The sequence below is a fragment of the Cryptotermes secundus genome, unplaced genomic scaffold (assembly GCF_002891405.2).
Source record: "Cryptotermes secundus unplaced genomic scaffold, Csec_1.0 scaffold236, whole genome shotgun sequence".
In the NCBI taxonomy this organism is placed as follows: Eukaryota; Metazoa; Arthropoda; class Insecta; order Blattodea; family Kalotermitidae; genus Cryptotermes; species Cryptotermes secundus.
Window position 1 is genome coordinate 649885 of NW_019738958.1, and position 8815 is coordinate 658699.

Below are 8815 nucleotides of genomic sequence, written 5' to 3' on the forward strand. Positions count from 1 at the left end.
AGGACATTGCGTTGTGGCCGCAATAACCCAGGTTCGAATCCTGGTCACGGCAGTAGCGAAGCGCATTCGCAAGCGAGGTATTTTTTATTTTTTTATACTAGAAATACATATTATATAAATGTCCACGCTTAGCGTAATTTTCCGTATCAGTTTATAAGTCTTTTCTTGCTAAGAATTGTTCAAGTAGACGATGAATTTTCCTTGTTGAGAAATACCTAGAAATAGCCATTTGGACATAAAGTTTGGGAGTGCTGAGAAACATAAAAACGTGAAAGACTGGAAGTTCGGAAGGAGAAGGATAATGAGAAAGGAGAGACCCATAAGAATAAATGTGATGTTCAATGATAGTTAACCAAATACTCCAAAGTACATTAGAGACTTCTGTGCTATCAGAGTACACGATGCCATAATCCAGAAGACCACACCCTGAAACTTGCAGCCGCCGTGAAGTCCTCAAATCTAAATTACGTTTAACTGACTTAACTTACAAAAACTTTACTGAAAGTAATATTTATTTAACACCATCGGAAAATTTATGTGTGAATTTTCTGAAGTAGAAGCTCCTAATTTTTTCTAACGATAGCTGTATTGTTTCTTGATGCGTTACGCCGTAGGAGATAGCTTTTGCGCCAGAAAATCATATATGTTTATATTGTTTCTAAAAAAAGAGCAGCGATTTTCTTCTTTAAACAGAATTAATGGATGGGTCATCGTAATGCGTAGAGTGAAGCACAAAGTCCTTGAGAAGTCGCTAGTTTCTTAGCTACTCAATAATTTCCCAATTTTTTTTTTATGAAAGCCGAAGTTTTATTTCTGTGTTAACGTAATGGTATAACGAAGAAATTTCTGATGCCCTCTCCGTTATCGGAGTTTGAGTCTAAGAAATTCCAAACCTCAAGAAGATGTTCGGAGGTTTTATGACTTTTCCCATCGAATTTTTTACCTGCTAGGAATTCTCTTCCCATAATAAACGTCCCGGAATTTTCTAGTGTCTTTGATGATTTACGAGTATAGACTCATCAGAAGGAGACCTGATTTTGAATATGGAACACTAGATTCATGCGAACTCCTAGTTTTATTTTTTATTGTATTAAACATATTATGCTTTTTTATTTTTATCTGATTGGCGGCTCTGTTTAAAATCTCTGTTGCTTATAAAACATGTGTTAGGAATGCTAAGCAAATATTTGATGGTGTCCTGACAGTGCATAATGATGTATATGCCAGAGACTCATCGCTGATAAGAGCCTGGTAGCCTTCCTCGAAGATAGTGTACCATATGTACTTTCCCAGACAAATTTGTTATAAGAAACTTGTCTTCACAGAAAGTAACAGATCCAAAGAAATTTAGTGTGAGCTGCATGTGAAGAAGAGATAAGTGAAAAATATACTCAGAAACCGACTCCCTCTTTCTCAACATGCAATTCGCAAAATATACTGTCAAGCATTTTCAGAAATGTTCTCCTCCAATGGCTTCAATTTCATAATTCATTCAGGAAGCAGCTAACAGATATTCGGCTGTTCTATAAAATACCTGTGTTTATGCAATCGAAATATTTATCTCTATCAGCAAAACGTCCAGTATTGGACCATATCATCAAGAGACTCAATTCATACTCTAACCTTCGTTGAGGCACTATGCTACAAGCAGGAAGATCGCGGGTTCGAGGTCCGATGAGCTGAATTTTTTCAATTGACCTAATCCTTCCAGCCGCACTATGGCCCTGGGGCGACTCAGACTCTATAAGCATCAGGAATCTTTCTGGGGGGTGGGGGAAGGGTGGCCGGCGCGTAAGGTTGACAGCCTTACTGCCATCTTTGAGCCGATTGTCTAGACCAGTGCCTCTCAACCGCCGGGCAGCGGCCCAGTAGTGGGCCTTGGCATCAATTATACTGGGTCGCGAGAGACTCTTCTGGAATTTGTCATTTTCATTTTCTAAGCATTTTTCATAAATAAATATTTTATAGTGGAAATATTCTGAGGAGAATAATATTTGTGTCGAGAAACTCAGACACAGAACACCTAAATCTGTGTAGCAAATGTCAGTGACCAAGCNTATCTTGCTTCTTCTCCTACTGAGCAGACTTCTATGGTGTTACAATGCATAAATATTTTTCTCACTGCCGTTTTTTTCAAACCAACATCATTAAAATCAATTTAATAATACAATAATCAATTTTAAGCTGAATAACATAAGTTTTTGGTGATCAGCATGGGATATGTCAATGAAAATTAGCACAAATTAATTTAATGATGTTGGTCTGAGGAAACTACAAAATGCTACAAGATTTCATTAGTCCAGTGATTGATAACTAATTTAAATGTAATTTCATGTTTGTCAACATGCCACACCGTATACATAAGTGTACTAATGATCTTTATCATTATGCTATAATTAATTACTAATATTACGTTAGCTTAATGCATGAACTTTAACAAAACTGATAAGATATTTACGAGTGAATTTGTTGGGACTGGGCCCACGTCTTATAAAAAAAGAACTTACTGGGCCGCGGTCTCATGAAGTTTGAGAACCACTGTTCTAGACAATGTGGGCCCCTCAACGTCTCACAACCCTATGGGCCTCCATGGCCTGTTACAGGGATACCTAAATTTTTTTTTTACCTCACAATATATTTCGCGAACAAACATTTTAATATACGTCAAAATAAAAATATTAGCTTTACTCCCGAGGAAAATTATTTACTTAATTACTGGTACTCATTTCTGTTAGAGGCTGAGTCGACCCCAGGGCCATAGTGCGGCTGGAAGGATTAGGTCAATTGAAAAGAATCCAATAACCTCATCGGGACTTGAGCCCGCGACCTTCCGGCTTGTAGTATAGTTCCTCAAACAACTACTAAATTTAAATTTACATTCCTATGTTCACTTTTTCTTCTTTCCGATGAAGAGCACACACATCGCATCTTCAGTTAGTTCACTCAACTCTACAGTTTCTGAGGTATCACGAAATCACAGAATAACTCCTAAGATTAAGTTCTTACATGAAATAACAAGTACGTAGGTTGCACATTCCCAGTACCGCCATAATCACTCTGTTAGATTCTCGGGTAGATATTTCGAAAATAGTTTCTGTCGCTACTGACGCCACTCCTAGTGTGCCTGGCAAAGAAGCAGGATTTGGAACATTATACACAAGACACGTCTGTCATTTCACTGTACCGCTTCATTGCTCTAACAGCAAAGCAGTACTGTGTTCTGAATATGGTTTGACTTCACTCACTCATGAAGCTGAGCCCATCTTGAGAAGCTGACAATTGTGCAGCTACTCAAGAAAATCCCAGCATTTTATGGAACCCGAAGGTTTATTACCGTGTTCATAAGAGCCCTCCAAAGGTCCCTATCCTGAGACAGATCAGTCTAATCCATATCATCCCATCTTATCTCTCTTAGATCCATTTTAGTATTGTCCACCCACCTACGCTTTGGTCTTCCCAGTGGGCTCATTTCTTCTGGCTTTCCCACCAATATCCTATATGTATTCAGTTTCTCCCCCATTCGTGTTACATGCCCTGGCCACTTTATCCTCCTTGACTTTCTAATTATACTTGGAGAAGAGTACAATTTATGAAGCTCCTCATTATGCAATTTTCTCCAACCTGCTGTCACTTCATCTCTCTTCGGGCCAAATATTTTCCTTAATACAATTTCTCGCACACCCTTAATCTAAGTTCCTCCCTTAACGTAAGAGACCAAGTTTCACACCCACACAGAACTACAGGCAAAATTACATTTTTACATGAATGAAAATTGAATATGTTTACTAAATAGATTCGCTTTACTGTTTCAGGATTCTTAAATATCTTAAATATTTTTAATTTATTTTGAAAGAATTCTTTCAGCATATGTTGGTTTGCTTGTTGGATCTATCGTATTATGTGCTTGACAGATTTGTGGACTATCTGAATGAAATAAAGGACACTAACCGCAGTTAGATGATACTCGGCCGCGCCATAGCTCAAGCGGTTAGTCGCTGGCTTCCCACCGCGGTGGCCCGGGTTCGATCCCAGGTCTGGTCAAGTGGGATTTGTGGTGGACAAAGTGTCGCTGGGGCAGGTTATCTGCTAGTACTTCGGTTTCCCCTGCCAATCTTCATTCCACCAATTGCTCCACAATCACCCTCACCTATCATCTGGGGCTGGTACAATAGGCCAGAAGTGGCCGTAGTACAAGGGACTTAGTCCCACCCCACTAGCAATAAAAAAAATATATTATACTCAATAATTCTCCGCTCCAGTGATCTTCATTCACTTCCATACTACTCATGAACAGTTTAAAGCGAAGCTGAAGCGTCTGTGGAAGATAATTAAAGTCATATTCAAGAAAGTTACACCATTTGAACAGAAGCTCAGATTATATCAACATGACTTCAATAGTCCTGCAGTAAAAATATATTTACAGCTATAGAACAAGCATCTCATTGGTCTTAAAATGCCTTGGGGTCCACGATGGAAGATCTGATAGCTTTCCAAGATAATGCTGCAGTAAAAATAATTTTTATCGAATATTCTCGAACTTCAGACATCATGACGAAACTGGAAAATTCTGAAAGAATTCCGACACTGTACAATTCGCAGACATGAAGCTCGAAGTGTTTGGATGGGTTTACTTAATTAAGTTTGAATTTGGCTTAATTGTGCTTCAGGCTACCTTAAAATGGCGTTTAGTTTTTCGAACTGAGAGAGTCTAGTCAAGAAATGTAGCGTGAACCTTTAAGAAGGTCTGCACTGGAAATTAATATTGAATTTGAAGATGAAGTGACGAAAGCTTAAGACACTTTCCTAGAAATATTTTTAATTTGAAAGAAATTACAGTTGCAATGTTAACATTTTCGTCTGTGTGTGTGTGTGAGAGAGAGAGAGAGAGAGAGCGCTCGTGCACGTTTCTTTTCTGCGATCAAATATGTGGCTTTGAAGACAGAAATTACAGTTGACAATACCAGCTAAGATTCTACAGCAGAATTTTCGCTAACTTCGTTAAGTCATTTATTTCACACGTATTGATCTTAATACGGAGCCCTCGAGGCCGGTTATCACCAACTCAGAACATCCTGCCATAGATGGCTGCACGAGCTGCGATCGAAGTACATTCTGTCGGGGGAATATTGAACTCCGTCTCTTTGTATAATCAATGTGAAGGTCAATCGCTGAGTATTTTCGTGAGCGCTTAGTGTGTACATTATTTGCACTTTTCATTATAAAACCCGTTATTTCGCGGACAACTAACATTTAACGCAAATCATAATTCGTCTGTTACACGCAGTAAAGTTATGATGCTATTCACTAGGCCGGAATATGTAGTGTTGAAGTATAGAATGTAAAAGTGTTGCAATTTTCACGGAAGATAAACAATGGACGCTAATTTGAACAATTGCAACGGGATGTTGAAGTACAGAACTCTCAGTTTAGTCAATTACATGCACACCGCCAATAATGCAATAATGATATTTAAAATAAATAAAATAAAATACACCTGAAACATGTTCTTCACTAACAGTGTAGTTTTAATACTTTAAAATGTTATTAAATGTTATAAAATGTCATTAAGACACTGCATGTATATCGTATACATTACCACGTAAAAGTGACTATTAAATACTTTAGAATGCTTTTAATTTATATCAGTGTTCATCTAATTTGCAACATGTTTCGGCTGTACATGGGCCATCATCAGGCAAACTTTTGATCGGTGAGGAGACCACTGTACTCTCCGCTTGTCTTCCGTGCTCTCCGGCATGTCGTTTTTGTTGTTGTTGTTGTTGTATCGTATATGTAGAACTCCGTCATTGTATTCTTTGTATTCTTTTTGCGGCCATCACACTGCAATAGTCAAAGTGCATTATTATGTATGCTTTTAATTATTTTCAATGTTTTATATCAGGCATGTCCAACGCGTCGATCGCGGGACGATTTTTGGTCGATCTCATAGGCCTATATGAAAATTATACGTGAAAAGCATGTAAATTCACTTGTATGATTATATTCAGATTTTGAAAAGAAAATACGTATTATTCATTCCTATTTTTCTGTTCTTGTGTAGCTTAGATGAAAATTGCTTTACGCTTGTGTTAAGTGAACTGTGGGGAAGTCCCTACTCTGTCCTTATCACGTGAACTCTAATTTCATCACTCATCAGCCGCGTGTGTTCTGATGCAAGAGTGATCGACAGAACGTGTGATTCACTTCGTTTCCTCCCTCCGGTCACCTGTGAATCCCCATACGTTGAACTAACAACTGTTGTTAGTGGACATTTGTCGCTTTGCTGTGGATTAAACAAATACAGAGTTTGAGGATGAGCTCAGTGTAATCAAAGGGACAGTAAGTACTCTGCCCACGTTATTTTATTAATTTCGAAAGCGTCCGTGTGCGTGTGTCAGATGAAACAGTTACCTCAATATAGTGGAAAATACAGCGCCTCAGTATCCTTGCCAAAAAATGTAATCTGGAACGTCATTATAATGCTCTCCATAGCAATAAATTATGATGCCGATTTTCCACCCAAATGTGAAATTCGTAAACTTAAGCTCAAAGAACTTAAATCGAAATTAGCTACACAACAAGAGTTGATGGCAAAACCAAGGTCACTTTCTAACAATGCAACCAAATCATCCTTCAAGGTCAGCAGTCTGGTCGTTAAAAAATGCAAACCTTTCAATGAAGGGGAATTTGTAAAAGAGTGCTTTCTTGAAATAGCTGATAATCTTTTTGAAGGATTTAAAAATAAGAAAGAGATCATAGCTACTATTCAAGATCTTCAATTATCAAGAAATACCATTGTGCGGCGATTAGAAATGACGCGTGGAAACATAACTGAACAGTTGTTGAAAGATGATTCCATTGTGTTGCTTTCTCCCTCCAACTGGAAGAATCTGCACACAAAGACACAGCCCAGTTACTAGTTGCTTTTACAATAAACATCATGCGTCGTGTTATTTTTACCAATATTTTTGCTTACAGCGAGATAGAACGATAGGAGGGGTGGTAGATCACTGGCAGTTTTGACACTAAAAAAACGATCACAACCTGTTTGAAGTTGGACATGCCTGTTTTATATATTTTAATATAACATTATAAACTCTCAGTTAAGTTGGGTAGATGGGAGGTTGGGATTTCAGCTGGGACATCAGCTATCCTGACTAAGGTTTTTCGTAGTTTTCCTCAGTTCCTCTGGGCAGATGTTGGGTTAGTACATAAGTTGGATATTTATCATTCATCTGCCATCCTACCGTTAGACACTATATATTCTGACACACAGAAAACGTCGCAAAGTACCCACCAAATAAAGTAAAAATTGGAATAAAGGACTGGAACTTTTCACAGATGAATTTGTGTTTAAATTTACAGTATTGCATTCCATGCTTTCATAGTGTGTATCTTTGACAAATGGTTTTTATCTTTACAATTGAAGAAGAAGAAATAGTCTCAATAATATCTAAATTAAAAGGAAAAGCCTCTTCAGGAGTAGATGAAGTTCCTGATTTTTTAGTAAAAGCATGTATTACATGTATAAAAAAAAACTCTTAGGTTTATATTTAATGAATCTATAAATCAATGGGTATTTCCTGATTTTTTGAAAATAGCTAAAATTAGACCGGTCTTTAAGAAGGGTAATAGACAAGAAATTAGTAACTATAGACCTATATCGGTTATATCAATATTCTCTAAAATTTTAGAAAAAATAGTGTATAATAGACTGGTATCTTTTATTAGTAAATTTAAGATTTTAACGGTAAATCAGCATGGGTTTCAAAAAAATAAGTCGACTATATCGGCGTGTCAGACATTTATTGGTAATATACAGGAAGCTCTGGATAGGAGGTTGACTGCAGTTGGTATATTTTTCGATCTTTCAAAAGCGTATGATGTTATAGATCATGATATTCTGCTAGAAAAACTTGATCATTATGGAATAAGAGGAAAATTTAATGATTGGTTAAAATCCTATCTGAAAATGCCTTCTCAGTATGTTGAAATAACATCTAATGATAATAAGTACTCGAGAAATCGGTTTAGATCGATAAGGAGGAATACAAAATTTGGAATACCGCAAGGCTCTACATTGGGCCCGCTTTTGTTTCTTTTGTACATAAATGAATTACCTCAACATATAACAAATGGGGAGGTTGTTCTCTTTGCAGACGATACCAGTATATTGCTTATTGATAAAGATAAAATCATCCTTCAAGATAAAATAAAGAGAATTATGATCCAACTGGAATTTTGTTTTTCAAAAAACAATATGATTATAAATAATGATAAAACTAAAGCTATGTTATTCCAGTTAAAGAAACCGCATGACATCTTAGGGCCAGATATTTTTTTAATAATATAAAAATTAAGTATACATCTCAGTTTAGATTTTTAGGTATAATATAACTCAAAATCTCAAATGGAGTGTACATATCCAGTCCTTGTGTTCAAAATTGAATAAGGTATGTCATATTATTAAATATTTGAAAGATGAGGTAAGTTTACATATACTCAGGAATATATACTTTGCCAAATTTCAATCGTTGGTAAGTTATGGGTTGATTTTTTGGGGAGGAGAAAATGAAAGTACTAAAGTCTTTAAAATACAAAAAAGGATGCTTCGTTTCATGAAAGGTGTAAATAACAGAGTGTCATGCAGACTTTTATTTAAAGAATTGAAGATTTTAACTATTACGTCCTTGTACATCATAGAGGTGTTGTGTTATTTTAAGAGATATAATATATACACTACGAGAAATACTGATTTATACGAGTATAATACTAGGAGGAAAGATGATCTTCATGTACAACAATGTAACACATC